This window comes from Acinonyx jubatus, chromosome B2 (genome assembly GCF_027475565.1).
Source record: "Acinonyx jubatus isolate Ajub_Pintada_27869175 chromosome B2, VMU_Ajub_asm_v1.0, whole genome shotgun sequence".
Lineage (NCBI taxonomy): Eukaryota > Metazoa > Chordata > Mammalia > Carnivora > Felidae > Acinonyx > Acinonyx jubatus.
This window is the reverse complement of record NC_069385.1, coordinates 73,153,057-73,180,255: the sequence shown is the minus strand read 5'-3', so window position 1 is coordinate 73,180,255 and position 27,199 is coordinate 73,153,057. Positions and strand designations below refer to the sequence as shown.

The 27,199-nt window shown below is 38.1% G+C and overlaps 1 long non-coding RNA gene across 1 annotated transcript in view; it reads right to left on the bottom strand.

Annotated features, from left to right (window-relative positions):
* LOC113598499 (uncharacterized) overlaps positions 1-27,199 on the bottom strand; it is a 190,929-nt gene that overhangs the window by 28,161 nt on the left and 135,569 nt on the right. The window contains exons 5-6 of the long non-coding RNA XR_003419124.2: positions 11,621-11,672; positions 10,846-10,909 (exon numbers count right to left, since the gene is read on the bottom strand). This is a non-coding gene — a long non-coding RNA (uncharacterized LOC113598499). The remainder of the gene's footprint in view (positions 1-10,845; positions 10,910-11,620; positions 11,673-27,199) is intronic.

The window sequence follows — 27,199 nt, the reverse complement described above, 5'->3', positions numbered from 1 at the left end:
TCAACTGACTGAGCCACCCAGGCACCTCTCAATTGTCTACTTGACATGTTTTAATGTTTATTTATTTAATGTAATTTATTTATTTAACGTTTATTATCTAATGTTTATTTTATTTTGAGCACAAGTGGGGGAGGAGCAGAGAAAAAGGAGACACAGAATCCAAAGAAGGCTCCAGGCTCTGAGCTGTCAGCACAGAGCCTGACTTGAGGCTCGAACCCATGAACCATGAGATCATGACCTGAGCTGAAGTTGGACACTTAACTGACTGAGCCACCCAGGTGCCCCAGCCTACTTGTCATCTTTACCTGATATCTAATAGGCATCTCAGAATTTATCTGGTCAAAATGCATCTCTCACTCTTTTCCCAAAATGTGATTCTCCTCTAGCTTGCCCCACATTGCCCTATATGTTGCCTCATATTTGCCTCATGCCTTTTCATTCCTTCAGTCCCAGCCCAACAATCAAGTAGCAAATCTAGCTGTTCTCCTCCTCTCTACTGCTATCACCTGGTGCAAGACAATATCATTTCTCCCTTGGGAACTCTAGTCTTATATAGGTCAAGTGCTGATCCCGGGTGTGGTTGGGTTCTATCTAAGGGGGACTGTAAGTCAGCAAGAATGGTGATTTATATTTCCAGGGCAAAAGCTAGTTCATTTGGGTTCTAGAGCATGAACTGTGTTTTCCCAACCAAAGGCATTTCACATTCCTCCCACAATTTCCCTGGGTCTTATCTAGTAGCACCTGTTCTGTCCTTCTTTCATACTATAGTGTAAAAGATACTTGTAAGAGACAATGTTGCTTCACATAGTTTTTAACAGGAATGAATACCTCAGTCAAAAATATAGAAATATCAGGGGTGTCTGGGTGGCTCAGTCAGTTAAGTGTCTGACTTTTGCTCAGGTCATGATCTCGGGGTTTGTGGGTTCAAGCCCCATGTCGGGCTCTGTGCTGACAGTTCAGAGCCTGGAGCCTGCTTCGGATTCTGTGTCTCCCTCTCTCTCTGCCCCTCCGCTGCTCACACTCTGTCTCTCTCTGTCTCTCAATAATAAATAAACGTTTAAAAAAATTTTTTTAAATATAGAAATATGAAAATGTGAAATCCAGGTATCAACCTGGAGAACAGCAAGAAGCAGTGTCAGGTTACACATTCCAACAGTGTTTGTGTACCCACTGAACCTACACATGGCATTACTGTGTACAAGACCTCAGAAAGAGAAAGAAGTCTATGTACTAATTAGGCCTTAATGATTGATGTGCTGGTCCAGCTAAGCACCATTCCTTGCCTCTGTGTGTGATAATTGAATACTGTCTTCCAAGTATTATCTGACTTCCTCTTCAATAACTCTGGATTCTGTCTTACAAAACCAGTGGCCACAAATAAGTGCATAGTCAACAGTGAACATTTAATGCATTATTTGAAAAGCACATCATTTCAAAAAGTTAAAGAAAACCAGGAGAGCTTTCTCTGTGAGTAAATCCCCCCAACACATTGATTGTTAACAAAGAATAAAGCTAAGCATCCTTCACAGAATCTTTGCATTTATGAATTCCGATTCGTAGAAGTCACTTCTTCAAACTGACTTCAGACAAATGACTAAGTTGGAAGAACTCACCTAAACACTAAAAATATAAAATGGCTTTTCACTGAATTGATGCTTTGTCAAAATAACCAAGATCTTACAGATATAAAACCATAAGGAAAGGTATATTGGAAGTTCAAACAGAAATTCTTTGATTAAAATATGGGTTTCTGGGACACCTGGGTGGCTCAGTCAGTTAAGTGTCTGACTCTTGATATTGGCTCAGGTCATGACCTCAGGGTTGTGGGATCAAGCCCCGTGTCAGGTTCTGCACTGAGCACGGGGCCTGCGTAAGACTCTTTCTCCCGCTGCCTCTCTCCCCTGCTCTCTCTCTCAAATTAAAAAATATATATTAAAAAAATAATATATGCATTTCTTATTGTAGCTGGTTTCTTATTTATGACAATATAGTACTCCCCCCTTATCTGTGGAGGATACATTCTAATACTCCTAGTGGATTCCTGAAGCGTCAGATAGTACTAAATCCTATATATGCTATGTTGTTTCCCATACATATAAACCTATGATAAAGTTTAATTTATAAATTAGGCACAGTAATTATTATTGTTGTAACAATAATAGTAATTGAAACAATTATTGTCAATAATAACAAAATAGAATAATTACAGCAATATACTGTAATAAAAGTTATGTGAATGTGGTCTTTCTCTCTCAAAATATCTTATTGTGCTTTCTTGTGATGATGTGAGATGGTACAATGCCTATGTGATGAGACAAAGTGAAGTGAATGTCATAGGTGTTGTGACATAGCATTAGACTACTATTGACCTTCTGACAACACATCAGTAGGATCACCTGCTTCCAGACTGTGGAATAAGAGGGGACTACTGCACGTTGAAACACTTGAAGATGAAGCAGTGTTTCAGTCTGATGGCATTTGTTGACATGAGTCTCTGTTTAAGTGGCTAAAACGTAGCACAATACATACAAAATTGGTTTTTTAGCTCACATTTTCAAAAGAAATATGCTAGGTCACTTTTATGTTGCTTCCATGTAAATTCAACTCCTTCAACTTAAAATCAGAATCATTAAAAATATTATTAACTTTCTAGCTCAAAGAATGAAAATGAGAAAAGCGAGCACACTGCATGATTTGCAAGCATCGCTAATTCGTTCTCTAGACACTTATTTTTCAATTTATGAATTCAGCACTCTTCCAATTGCTTCCCTAACTTGTTTCCTGCTGCCTTGAACCATTTCACTGTTTATCAGTAGTTAATTCAGAATAGTTGAAGATAACTAAGGAAGTAGAAGTCAAATTCAGTCCATTTTTTTTATGTTTTCTGGTAATAATTTCATTGGGATTGATGTCTGATTGGTGGTTTTTCATTTAAATGTACTCAGCTTGTTCCCTATAAGTGCTGATCTTTGGCCAAAAGTGACTGAGGAATGATTAGCCAAGAAGAGCTTGCTCTAATGAAGTTAAATCTACATTCACCATATGACCTAGTAATCCCTCAACTAAGCATTTGCCCAAGAGAAATGAAGACATGTCAACGTACACAAGTGTTTACAGTAGCTTTAGTTACTACTACTAAAAACTGAAAAAACACAGTGTGCATCAACTGGCAAATGGATAAATACTTGTACATTGAAAAGGAAGTGCTGACAAATACAGAAACGAGGATGAATCACAAAGCATTATGCTAGATAGAAGACAGACCCAAAACAGTACAAATTGTATGATTCCTTTTAAGTGACATTTGAAAGAAGCAAAACTATATTATGGACAAAAAACAGATCAGTGGTTGCCAAGACCCCAGAGCAACAAAAGAGGAATGACAGCAAAGGGGCATGTGGAGAGCTTCTTGTGTCAATGGAAACGTTCTCTACCTTGATTTGTAAGGTGGCCACAAACTCAATAAGCATATATCAAAATTCATTAGAACTGTTCACACAAAAAGAGTGAATTCTACTGAAAGTAAATTAAACATCAATAAACTCACTCTCCTTTTAAAAGTGTGTAACATTGTCTCCAATCTCAGGGAGCCTAAGACGGTGGATAAGGCAGGCCCAGCAAAAAGACAATTCACAGTAACCACGTACATCATTTTTTTAAAAAAAGAAGACTTCATAAGCCATGCTGTTCTAACATCTCCTTCTGTGGTTCTTCTTGGGTTTAATATGTGTCAGATGTAATTCAGGGATTGTCATGTTTGAAGTCCTGTTTTCTGAGACATTTCTAATTGTAGCACTTCAACACACAGGAAACCACTTTTGAAGCTTATGAGAGGAAACAGGTTGAATTTTCCTTTGCATTGTAGTCACAGAAAACTAATCAAATTCTAGAGTTGAAAGTCTTTAGCATCAGGAGACTTGCCTGGTGGAAACCAAGGACACTTTTTTTATAGGGTATTCTCTTATAAATAATGTAACTTTACCACAATTATGTAGTTAACTTATTACTTATCACAGGAACTGCACTATACTTACTGCTTGAAAAAAGGACCAAAATTATTTTTTTGGATGGATGACTTCCAACTCTTAACTGGGCTATAGCTGAGGCTCCATACTAAGCCATGCATTTAGTTATGTAGTCTTTCCTTTTGCTTCCAGAAAGCTTGTCATGCCCTGGTGTGCACTGTCTTGGTTCACCGTCATGCAGCAGTATGGAGCACTTGTCAGTGACCTCCATTTTTCCAAGTGTATTTCAATGTTTCTCTCTCCACCCCCCACCCCTGTGCCCCCACTCCCAGCCCCCAGCCGATGACTGAACTCAGAATTGCAGCTTTCAAGGTGCTTGCCAAAGGATATAATCTTAGAGTTACTGCCAAGGAATACCTTCTGCAAAATTAGGCACGAAAGATAGTCTATGAGAATTGCCTCAATGCAGGGTTTTTCATGCCATTTAACTAGACTCACAGTAAGAAATGCATTTTGCATCATGACCCAATACACACATTTGAAAGAAATGATGAAGTTTCTTAAGATACTCTGATTTTTCTTCTTTACTCTCTTCTGTTTCTTTAATCCTTTTTAAAAGTTGGTTGTGAACCACTGATATATTTTACTAACCACTAACAGATGCAACCTGTAGTTTGAAAATCAGTGATCTACAGGCTATAAAACTTGCCATTTATCTAAACATTATATAATCCAATGAGAGTAGATCATTAGGGAGTATTTAACCTTGACTGCATTTTAGGATAAACACCCCTTCCAATGTCCCACCCTCATGGACCTAAATTACTTTTATGAGTTGTATTTTTGTTTAATACCATAAGCCCATGTATTATTAAGAACGTCATAAAAGACTGTTCATTACATACATAGTATTCCCTCTATGAAAGCCAAGGGTAGAAAAAAGTCTTTCTGGTCTCACTGTCAGGAAATACGATGATTATCCTAAGTGACTGACTTATTTTTCCTTTTGGTAAAACATATTGTATTCCCTTCCTCATATTGCCAATTAGAAGGCTTAGTTTCACATTCACAGCCTACCTCTAACAAGTACATGGGAATTTGGGGGTAGGGTTTGGACATTTAAACTTACTCCTAATTCCCTTTTACTCTCCTATCTTTGACTTTTTCTTCTGCCTCATGTTTCTTATTGGCCTTATATTTATTTTCACTTACTCTTTATATTTTGTATGCCACTTTAAATCTTTGTGAAACAGAAGGGAAAGATTAGAGAAAGAAAAAAAAGGGAAGGAAAGAGAAAGAGAGATTACTTTCCAAGTATGATGATAAGACTCTGGTTTTCAAGCCTTCATTTCTTACATTTCAACGTGAAATTAACATGAAGGTACAAATTCAGAACACTTTGTCCTACCTGTATCAGAAACAATAATTATAAGAGAAACAACTTTTCTGATATCCTAACTAATAAAAACTGGGTTTAGAGTTTTATCTGAACACTAAGTATTCTATACGCAACAATAAATACTGCCTGGACCAGTAAGAAATAACTTCAAGCAAAAGCTACCTTCTGTAATTGTATATGATTTGTCCTAATACCAGAGAATGCAGTATTTTCTTTGTGGCCCAAACACTATGTGGTATCTAAATTGAAGGAACAGTTTTTTCTGAAAGAAGCAAATAACATGTATTTTACTGGTGGCCAAGGTGACTGACTTCAAATACATTTCTAAATAATGAAATAAGTCAGGATATTAGAGGACAGATAAAATCACCTATGAAAATACATGTTTGGCTTTACTTATTTAAGACCTCTTTGAAATAGTTCAGAACCAAGGAAATTATTTGGCAATATCAACAATGAAAGAAAATTAATTTTATGACTGTTTTAGAAAATCAAATCAACACCCCTTGTTTAAGTAGCACCCCACCTAAAAAGTTGATTTATTAAATCTATATTCGTTGAATAGATCAAATATTAATATCCACCCTACCATTTTCAAACATCTTTTATCATCTCTTCATACTGTTTTTGCCATTTTTAGGATACTGGTATGTAAATAATCAATGACAAATAATACTATTTCTTTGATTAGCCCAACTATTCTGGTGCTACTTTGATTTCATTGGTCCACCCATCCTACCTCCAATCCAGCTGTGATTTAAACTATATAGTTATATTTGTACAAAGACAAAAGAACAGGCAGTGGGAACAAAAATAATCTTATGAAAAAATTTAAGGCTGATGGTATTTCTAAGTATTTGCCAAATAGATGCCTTAATAAACAGTATTAAAAAGAAACAACATACCCAAATGGAGTCACTTTTGCTAAGCCCCACCACAACTTAATACCTAACCTAACTATAGTTTCAGCCTCTCCCAGGAGAAGAATTTTAAGTCAATCAGTCTGGAATTTCCTGATCAGCGCTAGTGAAACAATCCACATGATAAGACCTCCTGCTTTTCCCTAATGAGAGGTGGCTTGCCTGAAATAATCCACTCTGTTAACTTCTGCCTATAAAAACCTTCCATTTTGTATAACTCCTTGGACCCTCTTTCCACTTGCTAGATGGGATGCTGCTTGAATTATGAATCATTGAATAAAGCCAATTAGATCTTAAAATTACCCAAATTTTGTGTTTTAGCAATAGTAATGGGAAAAGAGGTTGATGGAAGGATTATAATTATGATATGCAAAAGCAGATTAATTGAGTACTTTCTTTCAATTTACAATTAACAGCCTCAATGTGGCTAAGTTTTGGTTATGTAGAGAAATTAACTTTGAGCAATAATGTGAAAGCTTAAAATCAACTTTGTTGAAGAACAGATCAAACAAGAAAGGAACTTCTGCCTTCTAATAGAACTTACTTTTTGGAATCCTGTCTCTGTTTCTCAGCTTTTCTTCCAGTCTTCTCTGATTATCAACCCTTGGTCTCCATTGGCTTTGGTCCTCCCCCAATCTCCTCAATTCAACCTTTCAATGTTGAGAGTGCCTTAGCACTAAGGCTTGGCCCTCTTCTTTGCACTCTACATACTCTCCCCTGCGTCACTTCAGTCCCTCCTGGAGCTTTACACACCATCTATATGCTAGTGGCTCCCAAATATATGCTCTAGGCTCAAATACTCCTTTGCTTTTTGACCCACAGAGTCATCCATTCGGCAAATACTGAGGCACTGAGTACCTGTGGTGTATGAGTCTAGGTCTGGAGATATAGCGGTGAATTTAACAAAGTCCCTGCTTTCACGAAACTTATTTTCTAGTAGGGAAACAGGTCATGTAAACAATAAACACAGAATATTTATGTGTTAGAAGCAATAACTGTTAAAAAGAAAAATTAATCAAGATATAGGGATTGAGTATTAAAGTTGAAGGTAGAAACCATTCCAGGTAGAGCGGTCAGGGAAGAAATCTCTGAGGAGTTGAATTTGATCAGAGACCTGAGTGGAGTAGGGGTAAGCCAAGAGGCAAAGACCTATGGGAAGAGATTTTCTAGGTAGCAAGTAAGGTGAATGCAAAGGCCCTGAGACATGAATACCATGTTTAGTTTCTACAAAGAGAAAAAAGTCAAGTGTGCCTGGAGCAGTGAGTAAGGGAAAGAAAGGAGGAAGATGGGATCAGAGAAGTAACCAGAAGGCAAAACAAGACCCTCTCAGTCATTATAAAAATTTTAGATTTGGGGGCTCCTGGGTGGCTAATCATCCAACCCTTGATTTTGGCCAGGTCATGATCTCACAGTTCGTGAGACTGAGCCCCACATCCAGCTCTGTGCTGACAGTGCAGAGCCTGGTTGGGATTCTCTCTCTCCCTCTCTCCCTCTCTCTCTCTCTCTCTCTCTCTCTCTCTCTCTCTCTCTGCCTCTCCCCCACTCATGCTCTCCCTCTCTCAAAATAAATAAATACACATTTTTTTAAAAAAAGGAATTTTAGATTTTATTCTAACTCAGATGGGAAGCCAGTGAAGGGTTTTGAGCAAGTATCTGATACAGTCCAACCTAGTTATCTACTTGATATCTCTACTTGAATATCTCAAATTTAACATGCTCCAAACAGAACTCTTAACCTCCCTCCCACCAAAATTAAATTTAAAAAAAAACTCCTGCTCCTTCTCTATTTTTCCCCATCTTAGTAAATGTTACCACAGCCTATCCAATTACACAAGGCAGAATATACCAAATCATAACAGGTTCATCTATCTCTTTTATCTCTCATATCCATTCCATACTTAAAAACCTATACTCTCTATCAGAACAGATGACTAATCTATTTGCTTCTCTGTGTCTTTTATGCTACCAACCTGGTACATGACCATCTTTAACCTAAATAACAACACTAGGGCCAGATCTTTTACAGTTCTGACTTTCCATCATTGGCTTTCCCATGATCTAAAAATAAAATCCCTAAACCCTGCCATGATCTACAAGGTCTTGCACAATTGAGTCTATGACCAACCTTTTTATATCTCACACCACTTTTCCTTTTTTTTTTTCAATATATGAAGTTTATTGTCAAATTGGTTTCCATACAACACCCAGTGCTCATCCCAAAAGGTGCCCTCCTCAATACCCATCACCCACCCTCCCCTCCCTCCCACCCCCCATCAACCCTCAGTTTGTTCTCAGTTTTTAACAGTCTCTTATGCTTTGGCTCTCTTCCACTCTAACCTCTTTTTTTTTCCTTCCCCTCCCCCATGGGTTTCTGTTAAGTTTCTCAGGATCCACATAAGAATGAAACCATATGGTATCTGTCTTTCTCTGCATGGCTTATTTCACTTAGCATAACACTCTCCAGTTCCATCCATGTTGCTACAAAGGGCCATATTTCATTCTTTCTCATTGCCACATAGTACTCCATTGTCACACCACTTTTCCTAAACTTCTGATGCTCCAGCACACTTACCTCTACCATTTCTTTGCACACACCTTTCCTATCATAGGGAATTTAGCTTACTATTCTTCACTACTCTCTCACAGTTGCCTCTCTCTTCCTTCACTCTTACTGACACGTCCCTTCCTCAGAGAGGACTTCCTTGCCCACCCATTATATTGTTGTCCTTCCCTGTTATCCTTTCCATGTATTTAATGGCACTTATAAGACTTTAAGGTTCATGAGAATAGGAACCATGTCTGCCTTATTCACTCCTGTGTGCACAGTCCCAGAATTGTGCCTGGAACAGAGCAAGTACTCAGTAAATATTTGATGAAGGAAGGATCAGTTGTCCTTATCTTGTCCAATTAATCCTCACAACCACACTGTCTTAGAAATCATTGTGTCTAATTCACAGATGAGAAAACAATCTCAGAATCATTCAGTGACCTGCCTAAGATTATACAACTAATTAGGACAGAAACAGGATTCAAAGTTAGCAGAGTGTTATGTTGCAGATACCATCTGAAAATAATTTTTTTCTAATAACAATATTAAAAATGAATCAATAAGTATCAATTCCATTTAACTAAATCTTAAAACATTGACCAGAAAATGTCCTCACTTTGACCTACATCATGGAAGAAGGAGAAATATAATCTTTGGGCCTGTACCAAGCACAGTGCAGACTCATAACAGATCAATAGATGTTGATCATTTAAATGACCTTTACATTTAAGTTATAGGCCTCTCTAACCCAAGACAAACATTCTTTTTATTAAAATGTATAATCTTATTTTATTCTTTCTTGCGTGAATTCTCTTGATTATTAGTTTCTTTAATAATACCATAGGGCTTTTAATGACAGCTAATACTTATTCTTAGCATCCTTTGTTAAGATTTTCAATGGCAGCTATTCTACTTAAATTAGTCTACCTGATGGCACTGAATATATGATAGGCATAATCTATTATTTCCCTGAAGTTACATTTAAATGCCCTGATCCATTTTAAGTGAACTCATATATGCACATGGAGTATACACATCTGGCTCCCAAGATGAGGAAGGGGTCTTCTTAGTATTTCCACATTCTGATAAAAATATAAGTCATCAATAACCAGTTATGAATTGAGAATTCCATCTTTTTGTCTCTTCACAGTCCATAAAACATAGTGGGAACTTAAATATTGCTTGTTAAATGAATGAATACATGTATAAATGAGTAAATAAGTACAAATGAGTAGAAAGAAGAGAGAGATGGAGTTTTGCTTTAAACATCAAACACTTCTGTTCACACAAAGGCTATTGATTTTTTTAGAAAGTAGTTCCTTTTCAAAATTCTTGACATTTTCTCATTTAGTGCTTAAACCAAAACTTGGGTCATTTAACTTTATAGTGGATATAGCTTTGTATTTACTATAAAAGCACAATTTGCTAATTATGGAAAATAAGTAAATACATATATGTAAAATAAAAAAAGGACTGTTTATGATCGCTTCCTGAGACAGAGAAGCTACTCTTATTTCTGTACCCCTTATCTAAGCAAGAATCTTAAGAAGAATTAATACATAACTTTAATGAAGATTATATTTTCTCTAGCTGCTGCAATGAAAGATGTCCTCAACAACCAATAGGTTTATATAACTAAAGCATTTGTACAGCATAGCTATGGTTCAAAATTGGCATACGTTCTCTAATTAAATAAGATAAGCCTCAAAGCTCTTGAATATCTTTTGTTTGTTTGTTTTAATTCTTAACCTCAGCCTATCTTTTCCCCAGGTTGTTCAGAATCTTTTCCATTCTATGAAAATTTCCAGTCCCACACTTGCCTTCTACCCTTAACCAGTGACTTGATTCTCCTCCGGGTCTTTCCATGGCAATATCTCTCCAAACACCACCTTCCTTTCACTTACTGTTCTATCTGTTCTATTTTATCCTCATCTCTCCTCTCAAAAGAGGGTGGAATCCCTTTCTATACAAGGTGGGTTCTTCCACCTGGGGTTCCATCCCTTTCCCTATTACCTTCTTTTCTTTCTCCTTCATCTTCATGTGTTCTCTTCCCCTGGGATAAAAGTCTTCCTTATCCCTAAGAAAAATAAATAAATAATAACAAACCAGAAGCAAACAAACAAAGCCTTACCTCCATTTTATTCCCCCTTTACATTAACACTCCATGTTACATCTTTGACATCAAGCCCTTCAAAGAGTTATCTATGCTCATTTCCTGAACTTCTTAGCCTTGTGCTGTTAACCCTATAATCTGGTTTCTATTTACTGATTTCATTAATTTTCTAAAAGTCTTCTCTCAAAGGTCTTCTCTCAAAGGTCTGAATAATACAATACCCTCTGTCATACTTTCTAGAATTCTCAGAGCTATTTTTTTTCCCTCAGAGCCATCTTTATCTCTTCCCTCCAACAGCCCCTTATCTAATCAGTTAGTATATTGTGTCAATTCTCCTCTGTGCTGCCTCTCTTATCCATAGTTTCCTCTTTATTCCAATAGGAGTAGCTCAGGTCCAATTCTAATCTTTTGCCCCTTCTGCGCTTGATTATTACAAGTGACTTCTAACTGGTCTCCTTAAACCTGCCTCCTTCTATCAGTGCCAAAAAGTAAGCACTCTTGTTCCTCAGTAATCAGACCCAACCTTTCCTTTAGCTTCTCTACCTCCTGAGACGTCCTGCCCCACATTAGTGTCCTCACTTCTTCCTGGGCTTCCTGCCTTATGTTTTTGTTATACTGTACTGCTAGGCTGGAAATGCGTTTCAAATCTGACTCTGGAAAGACAAATATACTTACCAGTCACCTCCTCCATGAAGCCCTTCCCAGAGTGTTCATAAGCTAATATAACCTGAAGAAAAATCAGAATAAGACTTAATGACAATGTAATCCCAATTTATATGTCTACTTGTATATGGTATATAAACATAGTGGATAGATATAGGTGATAATGTTAACAGTGCCCATTAAAAAAATTTTTTTAATGTTTATTTGTTAATTTATTTTTGAGAGAAAGAGAGACAGAGTGTGAGCAGGGGAGGGACATATAGAGAGGGAGATACAGAATCTGAAGCAGACTCCATGCTCCGAGCTGTCAGCACAGAGCCCAACACAGGTCTTGAACTCACAGACTGTGAGATCATGACCTGAGCCGAAATTGGATGCTTAATTGACTGAGCCACCCAGGTGCCGCAACAGTGCCCATTTTAAAGTATGATGCTCTAGAGATATGTATAGGGTTTTGGGCAACTCATTTTCTTTTGTATTTTCTAAATTATTCATAATAGCTAATATTTCTTGAGTGCTTCCTCTATGCTAACCTCTTTACATGCATTAGTTTATTTAATCTAACAACAACAAACAACAAAACCCTCTAATATAAGTATTAGTATTATTATCTTCATATTACCAAGGTAATTGAGAGTGAAGCAACTTGCCCCGTCACAGAGCTGGCAAGAGTCATCTGGCTCCAGAGCCTGCTCCCTTAAGCACTCCACTAAACTGCATGAAGGATTTTCATAATTGGAAAAACATATTTTTAATTGCTTTTTTCCCTCCTATCTCCACCTCTACCCAGCTCCACCCCCTAACAACACCACCAAATTCCAAATTCTCCTTCCATTTCCTTCAAAGACACTAATCTCAGGCAGGTATTAAAGAGAAAGGCAATCTGATTAAGAAAATTTGCATGAACTTGTGAATTCGCAATTGCCATCCTAAGGTAATTGAATCTTAAAAAGGATTCTTGTTAACATAAATGAATCCTAATTAATGGAATTTCTGTTGCTATGACTAAGTGAATGTGTCTACTACTGGCAATGTGCAGAGGGGCAGAGGAGTATCTTGGGAAGGAGGATTTTCTCCATATACCTTAAAGCAAAAAGCTCTATTATGCACAAGGTCTCACTCTGTCTCTCAAATCCACCCTCCTTCCCACACAAGTCTGGTTCAGAGCACCAATAATCCTGACCCTGAGGCCTGCATAAAATTCCATTATACCATTTTGATGCTGCAGAGTCCACCAAAAACCAGGCTAAGAACCAAGGTCATAGATGTTTATCTCGTTGGGATGTTCATTTTAGCCAGACAAGAGCACCACAGTGTTGATAAATCCATAACCAAAGCAATAGGTATGTTTATATGATGGCATTTATTCTAGCTGTGTGTAAATTTCACAGGAAAACTTTCCAGTGCAAGCATTTATTCTAACCTCTTTTGTAGCTATCATATTTCAGGAGGTGAGTTTTATGGCTGTGATTTTCACATGTCCTACTTTGGTTGCATAATGATGAGATTTTAAATCAAGGTTTCTGCCTTGTGTTTGCCACCTCAAAAGATTGCTGGGGATTCACATGACATTTTCTTCTCTCTGCATTTCTAGGGACTAAGTGTCCTTCATTTATCATGGTCAAGTTCTCAAGGGAAATCCGATGGACTGGGCACAGGGGTGTCAACCACAGGGCAAGCTATTTGCTCCCTGGGGAAGTGGCTAGGTCTGAAACTACACTGTAAGCTCATTTCCAGGAAAAAAAAAAACGTCTTTAATAAAACTGAGAATCAAAAAGTGATGCAAAGGAGACTCATCTGATAGAAAGATACCTAGTAAGAACTTTACAAATATTTTTTGGATGGATGGATGGATGGATCAATGGGTGTATACAAGCACCTGTGGAAGACCCAACAGTCAGAGAACATAATGGGGGGGATGCAATCGTGGGGGAGGGAAATGAAATAAATAACATTCCTTATTCCCTCTGCCAATTTTAGAGATTGTTTTGCTATTGTATGTATTCAGGAAAACTGGGCAAAAATACAAGCACTCTTCCATGACAGTCAGTCTTCTGCAAGACAGCACCAAATCTCAGTGGGAAGAGAAGGACCCCTGGAGAAGGCAAATCTGAGAGACAGACTGAACCTCAGTAATTTTAAGATTCCACATATACAGGGGTGCCTGGGTGGCTCAGTCAGTTAAGCATCTGACATCAAAGTCATGATTTCATGGTTTGTGAGTTCGAGCCCTGAATCGGGCTCTGAGCTGACAGTTCAGAGCCTGGAGCCTGCTTCACATTCTGTCTCCCTCTCTCTCTGCCCCTCCCCTGCTCATGCTCTGTCTCTCTTTTTCTCAAAAATAAATAAACATTAAAAAAATGTTTTAATGCTTAAAAAAAAGATTCCATATAAATAATGGGAGTCCAGAAAGTGCCAGAAAACTAAATTATGAAGTAAATGTAACTCACGGTCTTAATATACCCACCCAGAGAAAGGAACACCATACCAGGGGGGGCAGGTGAGGTGAAGAGGCTGGGCCAGCTGAGTTTGCCCAGAAATTCTGAATATTTAATATAGGTTCTCTCCTGGCTTAATGTTTGAAATTCATATTATTCAATGGTATTCTATTGTTTGAAACTTTTAAGGGAAGTTTTTAATGAGAGTAGCTGTGGCAGGCACTTGCTACTCATCAAATATTGTTTGCTCCCTCACATTTCCCACCCTTTGGCAGTTAGGAAGGGCCACACAACTAGCTCTGGAAAATAGGCTGCAAGCAAACGTGGCTTTTGTCACTGCCAGAAAGAAGTACTCAAGAGCCAGCATGTGATCTGGCTCTCTTACCCTGAGGCACAGACTGAAAAGTCTCCATGTTCTAGATGGTGCAGCTACAAGACTGCAGAGCCTCAATTAGCCTGTGCCCCTAGACAATCTGAGCTCAGATTTCAATTCTTTCACATACTAGCTCAGTGATCCTGGGCATGTGGCTTAGTTTCTCTGCGCTCGGTTTCCTCAACTATAAAATGAGTATAATAATAGTACCTACCTCAATAATTTGTTCAGGGTAGCAGAGAGTAAGCAATGAGTAAATACTATGTATTATTAATAATCTAGAAATAATGAGAAAGGACACATAATAAGTACATTCATTTTATTTCTCTCTCTTTATTTAAGAAATAAAGGCAACGCTGAATTATTTATTTATTTATTTTTATTTTTTTTTAGAGAGAGTGCAGATGAGCACGGGAGAGGGTCAGAGGGAGAGAGAGAACCCTAAGCAGGCTCCATGCTCAGCACAGAGCCCGACATGGGACTCAATCCCACAACCTGAAATCATGATCTGAGCCAAAATCAAGAGTCAGATGCTCAACCAACTGAGCCACCCACGTGCCCTGAACATTTTAAAAATAACTAATAAATATTATAAATTATACAATCACTTATGTGTCTTTTTTTCCCTTGCTATGGCATTCATTTCCAAACTCAGAACCAACCCTCTATTTTAACAAGTCTATCACAACCACACTTTGAAATTATAAGTATTTTAGCAGGTATTGTTTTTTTGAAGGAGTATATCTTTCCAGAAGAAAATAAGAGTAAGTGATAGTTATTTACTGTGCCATTTAATGAGTATTTGCAGAAAGGATTATAATGTGAAAAAAAATTGTAAAAGAAGAAAGGAAGAGTGTAATTTCAAATGAAAGTTTTCACTCTGAAATGAGATTTCTAAACCTTCATAAAATTTGGTTCTTCAATTTAATGTCACACTAATACATCATATTTATCAAACACTTCAGCACTGATAAAGCAATCAGAAATGAAAAAAAGCAATGGTGGTGCCCTGAGTTGTGGATTATCTAGATGTTACCCTAAACATAATTTCAGTGCTTACATTTTCGACCTTTCAATACCCGTGTAGCTCCAATTTCACACTGGAAGGAGAGTGAAGTAATTGTGCTTTCACAATTATAGAAAAGTTGAGAGATTGAAGCAAGACTACATTTTCTGAGGAAACTCAAAATGTCAATTGATGCTGATTAAGCTTTAAGCACCCATTTAAGGTAAGCATAACATGGAGGGCACAAGACATTCGCTCCACCCAGAATGTTTCTCTAGTCCTTACCCACTGGTGAGCTCTTCTGAAACCATCCAAAGCCCTTCTTTGCCTCCTTACTTCCCCCTCATGCCTAGAAGTAGCTGGTCACTCCTTTCACCGTGTCTCCCCATAGCTGCACAGACTCCTTCCTACTTGTGTTTATTTGCATCTCTCCCTTCCATGAGAATAGGGTGTCTTTTATACCCAGGAGTCCCCAAAACCTATACAGGCTCCTAAACTTCAATCGAACATTACAAAAACTATTGTCCAAATAGTTGAATATGTAGACAGTGAATTAGACTGTATAAACATGTAACATATATTCATTTTGCCTATGTAGCTATTTTATACAACACACAGCATCTTCTATTTTAATAAATTTTATGAGTCCTCTTCTTCCACTAAATAGTGAGGTGCTAGAGGAGAGCAATTTTGTGTCATTTCCACTTGTAATCCCTCATATCATCCAAAAAAGAGGCTTAAAGGCAATTAAGTGCTGTTTGCTGAAATTAACTTGAAGTATTACAGTAGGCATAAGTGCTAGGTGACTCACTCAGTAGCAAGTGAAATTAGGTCCTCATTGTGTCATGTGATCCTAATATTTATTACTGATACAGCCAATATATGTATCATTAATTAATCCAGTCCTTTATTTACTATGATTCTGAGGCTAAGCACAAGAGGGTTCAGCTAGGTCCAACAGATCACCAAAATGTGAATAAAACTGCAGCAACCTTTTTAGAAAGTCAGTTTACAGTAATACTACAGACTATGTATGTCAAATGTACGTAAATTTCTATTATAAATTCCCATTGTAATCACAGTCTTCATAATTTAAGTGTCAGCATCAATGTCTTACCATCAATATTTCCTTCAAACCCAAAAACTTGATCTGTGTCTTTAGAAACTTAAAATATTAAATTTCCCCACAATTTTCATATGATTAATGCCCCTCTATCATGTGCAATAATTCCCTCAAACACACACTGAGATACTTTGCAAAATACTGAGAAGTTACCTAGTGATTCATCCTCAGTGTAATATGAGATGGAAGTATAATGAAAAGGCAGAAACAGGTTCTGTTTCCAAAGATTCTGAAATAATATCCAGACACTGCTCACACAGAAATGTAAGGCACTGAGAATTTTCTTTTTTCATTCCTCCTCCTCCTCCGAATCCTCCTCCCCCCTTCTTCCTCCTCCTTCTCCTCCTCGTCTCTCCTCCTCCTCCTTTTCCTCTTCCTCTCCCTTCTTCTTCTTCTTCTTCTTCTTCTTCTTCTTCTTCTTCTTCTCCTCTTAGTATCAAATGAGGAAAGACACACCAACAGAAATCTGGTCCAACTTCTTATGCTTCAGCTGAGAAAATCTAGTCACCAACTCAGAAACAGAATATTGTTGCCACTTAGTGATTTGTCTTGAGTAGCTCACTTCATATTACTGAGACTCAGTTTCTCCATCTGTGAAATGGGGTGAATACCTTCCCTCTTTATGAACAAAGGGGTTTTCCAAAAATTTACTAAAATAATATATGTGAAACATGCCTTAAAATCATTTAGGAAAATATAAAAGTAAATTATATAAAACATACAAAGAGGCAAAAAAATACCAAACATTTTCCTTATTTATAAGAAGTTTATAATTTCTAAATTTTTTTCATGTTCATTTATTTATTTTGAGAGAGAGAGAGAGAGAGCATGCTCACTCACACACGCTTGCACACAAAAGTGAGGGAGGGGAAGAGAAAGGGGGAGAGAGAATCCCAAGCAGGCTCTGCACTGTCAGCACAAAGCCCAACACAGGGCTCAAACTCATGAACTGTGAGATCATGACCTGAGTCAAAATCAATGGTTGGACACAACCGACTGAGCCACTCAGGCACCCAAAATAAGTTCTAAGTGGATTTTTAAAACACGTATTGAATGAATGGGTAAGTAACTCATAGTGGGAAGAATCATACCACAAACATGAAACTATAGTGTATCTTCAATAATTGCTGAAGGGCTAGGGTGGGAGGATAACTGACAACTAAATTGCAAAGCAGAAAGGAGATCTTGAGCTACAAACAGAGGAGAATGGTTCAATGATGAAGAAAAAGACTATTCCCCACTGGGGGAAGACACTGGCTTATGTAACACCTATGAGGCCAGGAATCAATCACACAGTTGAGTCTCAGTGACACAATGAGGAAACACAGTGCAACAGCTAAATGCCATTTCGAAAATATCTCGAGTTCTTCACTTGCATTTATTGAACATTGTGAGGGGTATATGTAGGCCAAAGCAAACCTTTAGTAAAATTTCTCCTTTCTGTTCACCCCCTTCCCCCAACACTTCTCTTACATACAACAGCAGTCCTGGAGAATATTTCTTGTTCATCCGGGAACCACCCACTCTGGCTAGAAATAGACCATAAGTATTATGTCACCTCTTTCTCCCACTCTGAAGTTGGAGGTCCAAGCATCCGGGAGCACAAGCCCTGCTGCACTACTACCAACAACAACAATAATAGCCTCCTGTGCCAGACCTCAGGGAGGTATCCTTTGTCTTCTTCTCCAAATTTTTTTTTTTTTTTTTTTTTTTTTGGTGAGAATTGTGACAACACCACCCCTGTCCTCTTCATTTCGGTAGCGGTGGGGAGAAGGTTACAGACTCCATGTTAATAATTTTTACCCCATAACTTTTGTTTAAGCTTAAAGGTAGTACAGTGAGTTGGAAGTTCCAAATTTAGGGAGGAAAGAGAGGCTGGCTTGACATTTGATGGAGGAATCTGAGCAGGAAGTCAGGGCAGGGTTGATGCAGACCCATGATCCATCCACAATGAGCACAGTGACAGAGACTCTGGGGTTTATCTGATCACAAATGTTCTTTAAAAAAAAAAGTTTATTTTGAGAGACAGAGAGAGAGAGCACATGCATGAACTGGAAGAGGAGCAGAGAGAGAGGGAGAGAGAGAATCCTAAGCAGATTCCATGTTCTTGGCAGAGCCCAACACTGGGCTCGAATTTACAAACCATGAGATCATGACCTAAGTGGAAATCAAACAACTGACCCACCCAGGCACCCCCTGATCACAAACATTCTGCTGGAGAAGTTACTAAAAAGTAGCCAAACCCATAGTATCAAATGTGTGGGTCAGTTATATTTATTTTGTCTCCTAAGTATGGATCTTGAGATCTTGTTCAGGAGTTCTAGCAGAGGGCCACAGTAATTCAAATTTCCTTAACCAAAGAATGGTCCGTTTGTGTGTGTCTCTCTCATAATAAAGACCTACAAAAAAGGGGTGCCTGGGTGGTGAGTTAAGCATCAGACTTTGGCTAAGGTCATAATCTCATGGTTCATGAGTTCGAACTGCACTGACAGCTCAGAGCCTGGAGCCTGCTTTGCATTCTGTGTCTCCCTCTCTCTCTGACCCCCTGCCATTCACACTCTGTCTCTCCTCTCTCTCTCAAAAACAAAAACAAAAACAAAAACAAAAAAACAAAAACCACAAAGACTTACAAAAAACTTACCATTTGCCAGGCAGTATTCCTAGCACTTTAGGTACATTAAATAATTTAATTTTCACAGTAACAATATGAGCTAGTACTAGTAATATCCCCATTTTTCAGATGACAAAACTGAGGCCCCAAGAAATTAAGTGATGATCCAAGTGGTACAGCCAGGGTTCAAGCCTAAGAAATGTGGCTCCAGAATCCAAGCTTTTAGGCATCACATTATCTGGCCTCCCACTTAATGGTAGTGAGGTTTTACTCAGATGGGACTAAAACAACGGAAAAAGAATGATTTGTCCTCTTGAGATAGAAAGTTGTCATTGCAAGATATGTCTTTCCCATCCTTTTTCTTCTCTTCTCTATTCTTAATACATTTCCAAGGAAGAAGAGACAGAAATTAAAACGATGGTGCAGATGGCAATGCAGTCTTTGGTGGTGTGGACATTAGGCATGTGAAAATTGTAAGGGAAGAGCTCCGTTTGCAAGACCTCTCATTAAGGATGGCCTGAATACAGGTGTGCATCAACGATGAGGTAGAGGCCAGGGACTGATGACACACGAGACACTGGGAGAGAGAATGGAGCCTGAACCTCTTAGGTAACACGACCAGATTTTGACCTATGCATTGCTCCAATACTTTTTAACCACTGATACTAAAACCACCAGCAGCAAACTGTGACATGGGCTCAAATTAACCCAGCCTAAAAAGTGAGACATTTAATCATCTCAAAGATCCCTTGCATTTTTAAGTTCTATGACCCTATAAATATTAACCTAAGTAAGTATAGCATTGGCCAAAATAGTCCCATTGCTTCATCATTGTAAGTCCCCTTCTCCCACATCAATTTCCACAGTTACAGGTAGATAAAATAAACTCACTACCAGAGCCGAGGCAGCTTCTGACACCAGATGTGTCAAGGGACAGAAAACATCAAGTTCAACATCTCTGGCACTCTGTCTGGCTCATTCTGACACATTCTGGCAGAAAAAAAAAAAGCTTGAACTGTCACAATTTAGTTATTCAGAATGTCAGCCTAGAAGTTTTATTAGGACTGTGCTTTTGCTACAGGTAAATAATAATAAAAAACATTATGCAAAAAAACCCTTTATTTGCACCTAAGTGATATTTAACAATATGACATAAGAGAAGCATTGTAGATTGCAAAACTGACCTCTGAAATACCTATACATAAAACCACTCCAGCATGCCTCAGATACAGGCTGAGCAGTGCACCAAAAGTTACAAAGAAGTAGAAAGAAAAATTGGAGTAGGGAAGAAAAGTTTTTATTCTGTTTCTCAAGAGCACTGAGAACATTCAAATGCTAACAACCTATAATAAAGGAAATGAAAGAGGCTCTCCTACTCACTGTTGAATCAACCTTTCCAAATTTTAGGCCATTAACATAAAGAATGTATATGCTACACACCACAGGAAAATGTGTAAAGTAAAAGTTTACTTTTTGTGCTTTAACTTACTTTGAAAAATATCAAGGCAGAGCTATAAATGAAGTAATACATTCGTATTATGCTTGATTTCCAAGATTAACTAGGTTTTTATGCACAATAACAATCTGTGCCAGATTCAAATGCACAATAATTATTTAGTGTCTGGACTGATGTGGCAGTACATTAGAATCTGAGTTTATAAACCTAACACTAACACCGGTCAGTTTTCCTTTAGCTTCCTACAGCTGTATTGTAAACATGTAGCCCTCATTATCAGAGGCAGAGAGAAAGGGACTGGACAGAGTAACACACACTTACTGCCAATTGCAATTTGATGGGCAATCCATACGAGCAATGATTCAGACACCACCATGATCTCTGTACATAACAATAGATCATGGTAATATTTTAAATCACATGGCCTCATAAGCAATATTCACAGCTCCCTTATTGATCGTGCTTATAAATCTGAGTTCTTGGAGAGCAATTAATTCAGGCTGGAGAAGTTGTGTGGTTTTTTTTTTTTAATGTTTATTTATTTATTTTGAGAAAGAGAGCACGAGTAGGGTGAGGGGCAGAGAGAGAGGAGAGAATTCCAAGCAGGCTCCCCATTAGTAGCGTGGACTCCAACCAGGGGCTTGATCCCACAAACTGTGAGATCATGACCTGAGCTGAAATCAAGGGCCAGACCTTAACCGACTAAGCCACCCAGGTGGCTTGTTACCAAGAACAACATCTTTATTTTGATATTTTGTTCTATCTTCTCCACAGGCCCATATAATTATTGGCCTATCCCAAAACATTTGGAGTGCCAATTTTATACTTTTGGGGTTCATTCTGACAAATATTATCAATCCATTTTTTAGTGTACCTATGAAGACTATCAATGTGTTTGTGGGTATAAGAATTTTACATCCCAGGGCATCCAGGTTGCTCAGTCGGTTAAGCATCCAACTTTGACTCAGGTCATGATCTCACAGTTCGTGGATTCAACCCCATGTCAGGCTCTGTGTTGATGGCATGGAGCCTGCTTGGGATTCTCTCCCTCTCCCTCTATCTTTGCCCCTCTCCCTCTATCTCTCTCTCTCAAAAATGACTAAATAAACTTAAAAAAAAAAAAGAATGTGTACATTGCAGCCATGCATCATACGTATACAAACAAGTTTCCTTATATGTGTGATGTATTTTGATGCAAAACATCTCAAATCAGTTAACAATTAATAACTATGACAGACCCGTCCCTCACTAAAATCACAATGTTAATTAGATCACCACAATTTTGGCTAAGCTAAGATGGTAGATTATAAAGTCACTCTCAAGTCTCTTTCTCTCTCTGCCAATATGAATGTGGCAATGGGTCATCTTCTAGGTATCCAAGGGAGCTGGGTTCTACTTTCAGCCTCCAGAATAACATTAGTGTACATTTTCCATTTATTCCAAATGTAAAATTGTAGGTAAAATTACCTTCTATAACTTAATTTTAGTGGTGTTATTCTGGTATCATTATTGTAAAATCCACATAGCATCCATTATTTGGTGGGTCTCATTCCATTTTTGTTGTTGCTGTTCATTAAAGGTCATCTCATACTAATACATTAATTTATCCTTTGGTAAGATTCTCCAAGAATGTTGGGGGTTGGACTAATCATATAAATACACATTGAGATTGCACAGAATATCCTCCATCCCTATAAAAATGTAATCAGTTACATAAACACATTCAATGAAAATCTCACCTGAAAAAAAAAGGTAATCAGGCTAATAATACCAGATTCAGAAAAACAAACCATGTCACTGTTTATCTAGCACTGTGCAAGACAGACACAAGCAACCCCAGCACTAGAAGGATGTTCTCCCAATGAAGTCTGGTAACATGTTATCATACTTCCCCAGTGCTTGGCAGCAACATCCCAACAAATCATTCTGTTATTACCACCAGGGTTACCTACATAATATGAGGAGAAAGAAGTTCATCTATTCTAACAAAGTAACACAAACAACCCCAAAATATAGTGGCTTGAATAAGATTGAGGTTTCTTATTCTCTCACAGAGCCATCTGGATGTGAACCAGCCTAGTAATGCCAACTCTTCCATCCCCTGTATTCAGCTCTCAGAGTTGCCCCACTTCTCACCATTCCCTAGTCAGTATTAAAAAAAAAAAAAAAAAAAAAAAGGCTGTCTAGGTCAAATGAATTAATTTTGAAGGAGATAACCCAGGAATCATATATATCCCTTCTGCTCACATCCCACTGGTCTGTAATTGGCTGCAAGGGAGATTGGAAATGCCACTTCTGGCTGAATGAGAAAGTTGTCTTACTAAAAGGAAGAGAGGGGCACCTGGGTGGCTCAGTCGGTTAAGCATCCAACTTGATTTCAGCTCAGGTCATAATCTCACAGTTTGTGAGGCTGAGCCCTGCATCAGGCTCCGTGCTGACAATGCAGACAAAGCCTGCTTGGGATTCTCTCTCTCCCACTCTTTCTGCCCTTCCCCTACTTGGGCTTGCTCTCTCTCTTTCACTCTCTCAAAATCAATAAGTAAACATTAAAAAAAAAGAAGAGAAAAAATACTAGGAGGAAGTTACTAATCTCTGTCATAGTCCGACCCACTGTTCATCCCAGTATTCATACACAGCCTTTTTTGCACATACAAAGCACACTCACATTCCCCCCAAACCCCTCCATTTCATTCCATTCAGCTCAAAATCCTGAGTCTCTGAGTGATGCAAAGTCCTTTCCACCAGGTCCAAATGAGGCTCCTCACATTTCAGTGACCTATAGACTAATACCCAAGTGTTATCTCGCTCTCTCTCTCTCTGTTTCTCTCCCTCTCCCTTTCTTCTCTCCCCCTCTCTTTCCCTCTTTCTCTCTCCCTTTTTTGTCTCTCCCTCTTTTTCCCTCTCTCTCTCTCACACACACATGCACATACACACATTTGCAGTGGTAGAGAAAGACCAGGATAGCTGTCATAAAATTTCCAATTTATAAAAGACAAGAATGGTACACACACAGCCATGAATAATCTGCAGGAATGATGAATTCTTTTGGACAGATTTTATGAAGAACCCTTGCCTAAAAGTATAGATTTCTTGGTTGGAATGTGATTCTGTTCATCAAGAGGCAACTCCTTGTAAATTATTCTCTGTGGTCACTGGCATTGCTCTCTGGATGGTTTTCTCTTATTCACCAGTGTAGTGCTTCCATAACAAAAAAGTGGTCCTTGACACATATGCCAGCTTTTTGTTGGTACACATTCAGAGGAAGGGAGGATGCTTTAGAACAATCATAAGCTTTTCTAGGCCAGACTTGTTTCTTTGGCAAAACAATTCTCTAAAAATTGTGGTAGGATCTTGTAGATTTGCTTCTGCCAAGTTCCAAGTGCAATAACCATTCCTAAAGTTCTCCTTCAGGCATAGTTCTTAAGCTAAGTGACTCTTCCCTTTATTTACTGACCTCTGTATTTCCTCAATTTCATGACTGCTACCCTGAGGCCATTCTAAACAATAAGCTTGGAAGGAAAAACAATGCCTCTAATCAGATCCTTGCCATGGAGTTGTTTCCTGGTCTGGATGTGTGTCTTAACAGGTTTGTGAGCAAAGCCTCAATGATAGTTTTATCTTTAGAAGTTTGCTCCAAAAGAGTTGACTTTGCAAACCCTGTGAATCCCCAGATTTTATCCTACAAGTCATAGGCAGAGAGACCTTCCTTTTGCAGATCTATACTCTTTTCCATCTCTGCTTACAAAATTGGCTAATCCCATCTGCTTTCATCTCTCTTTTGCAAAAACCAGGAAGAAGGAGCCAATAAACATCAAATGTTTGAGCTTTTTTATGTAGTCACCCTAGACCAACAGACTCAGTAAACAGGTAGTCCGTCTTCCAGGTTACTGTATACTAAATTACAGTCAGCAGCATGAGAACTTGCAGGACATGCTGCTTTGCAATCCAGTGCCACACTGCTAAGCATAGTTTTAAACTGTTGTTACATAGGACCTCATTTCTGGGTACCATTTCCTGTATTCATCAGCTGCTATAACAAAAAACCCCACAACAGAGTGTCTTATAATAAGAATGAAGTTCATTATTTTCCCCCAAGGCAGTCTAGAGCTCCCAGGGTGGCTCTACCATTGGTGACTCATGACGTCCAAGACTGACCCAATTGTCACCATTCTCCAGCCAGCAGAGAAGAGACAACTCAAGGCAAACAGGTGCTAAGGAGATGACCTAGAAATTACATGTATTTCTGCTCATATCGCATTGGCTTAAATTTATTTACATGGCCACACCTTGATTCAAATGTGTTCTCTAGCTGGGTAACCACCTGCTCCACTAAAACTGACTTGAAAGAAATTCTATTACTAATAAGAAAAGGGAAATGGTTAGTGAAGAGCAATCAGTAGTCTCTGCCACACGGGGATTTCAGAATCCCAACCCATTATTTTGATTCCTGTTTTAACATGGGTTCCCAAGAGTCTGCAAAGCAGAGTATGTAATGCAGCATCTCAAATAAGGACCCAAATTGGAAATGCAAGCTGGTGCAGCCACTCTGGAAAACAGTATGGAGGTTCCTCAAAAAACTAAAAATAGAACTACCCTACGACCCAGCAATTGCACTACTAGGCATTTATCCAAGGGATACAGGTGTGCTGTTTTGAAAGGACACATGCACCCCCATGTTTATAGCAGCACTATCAACAATAGCCAAAGTATGGAAAGAACCCAAATGTCCATCAATGGATGACTGGATAAAGAAGACATGGTATATCTATACAATGGAGTATTACTCAACAATCAAAAAGAATGAAATCTTGCCATTTGCAACGATGTGGATGGAACTGGAGGGTATTATACTAAATGAAATTAGTCAGTCAGAGAAAGACAAAAATCATATGACTTCACTCATATCAGGACTTTAAGAGGCAAAACAGATGAACATAAAGGAAGGGAAACAAAAATAATATAAAAACAGGGAGGGGAAGAAAACAGAAGAGACTCATAAATATGGAGAACAAACTGAGGGTTCCTGGAGGGGTTGTGAGAGGGGGAATGGTTTAAATGGGTAAGGGACATTAAGGAATCTACTCCCAAAATCGTTGTTGCACTATATGCTAACCAATTTGGATGTAAATTTTAGAGAATAAAAAACAAAATTAAAAAAAAAAAGACCCAAAGACTCACCCTGGGTAAGTTTACATAGATTACAACCCCATGCATTATACCATCCCAGTTCAGCCTCCCATTTCCCATAATAGTTTACATCCCATAACAAGGAGCAAATTCAGCATGTAAGTCTATTGCTTTTTTTTGGAACATTTGTACTTGAAGATGACCTCTATTATCTTCTCTACATGTTGAAACTCTTGAAATTCTGTCACACAGCACTCATCCATTAACTGTAGCACAGTCTCAGATAGATCTGGGCATTGCCAACCTTTCAGCCCAGATACTATCCTCCTTAAGTTCCATAAACCCCAAAATTATATCTCATAGGGATATGATTTAATAAAATCTGTTATATACATGTGCTAGACAACATTCTAAGATAAAAAGGAAAACAGGTCCCCTAGTGATTATAATAGATTGCCCCTTAAGTCAGGTGTCCAATATATCATTTGAACCTTTTCAATGGCACTTTAACACGTTACTTCTAGTACTATACTTCCATGCTCATCCTATGATCATAATAAGTTCACTTCCAGGTACTTTACTACTAGGAAGTGCAAATCTTTGGTAAGAGATTCATAAAAGGTCTTGCCACCCAGCATGAATTGAATATAATGTTATGACGTAAGAGAATTTAATAGCAATGAGTTTATCATCAAGAGATAATAATCTCTGGTTGAACCAAGCAAATCTTTTTTCTTAGACCTGCAAGGAAATAGAATAAACAATGGAAATGAGGAGTCAAACACAATTCTTTTTCTAAAAGGCTCTACCCACAACTGAACTGTCCCTCAAAAACAAACTCATTGGCCTTTCTTCAAATTCCTATAAATGCATTTCTAATTCTCATTTGTGGATCTCTTGTAAGCTGTAAATCTAGGGAAACAGTGAGGTGATCTTGTCAGTTATTTTTTAAAATTCTTAAAGGCCAACTACTTCAACATTAATTAAAGAAAATATGACTGTTCTTGACTTTTTATTTTTTTAATGAACCCTTATTTAGAAGGAGGAAACACACATACACACCTCTCATGTACCAGAAGACCAAATACTGACAACATAAATTTTTTTATCATATGGGGTGATAAATATACAACATTCCTCATTTATGCCCATAAGAAATATTCTAAACCAGTCATAGCACCCTTTCCCACAAATGTAGCCTTAGAATCATTCTTAATGAAAAACTCCAGGAAATTGTTATCAATTAGAGTTGGCCTTCCGAGTAAAATCTATTCAATGCTCTGACAAACACACATACACACATTAAGATCTAAGGTCACAAAACAAATTAGTGATAGATCTGGGACTAAAGTCCAGGACTCCTATTTCCTGAGACTGGTGTTCTTTCTTCTACAAGGTATTAAGATGGCTAATTAGTAAATTAATGATAGTTGTAACAGCTTGGAATGCCTTTATTT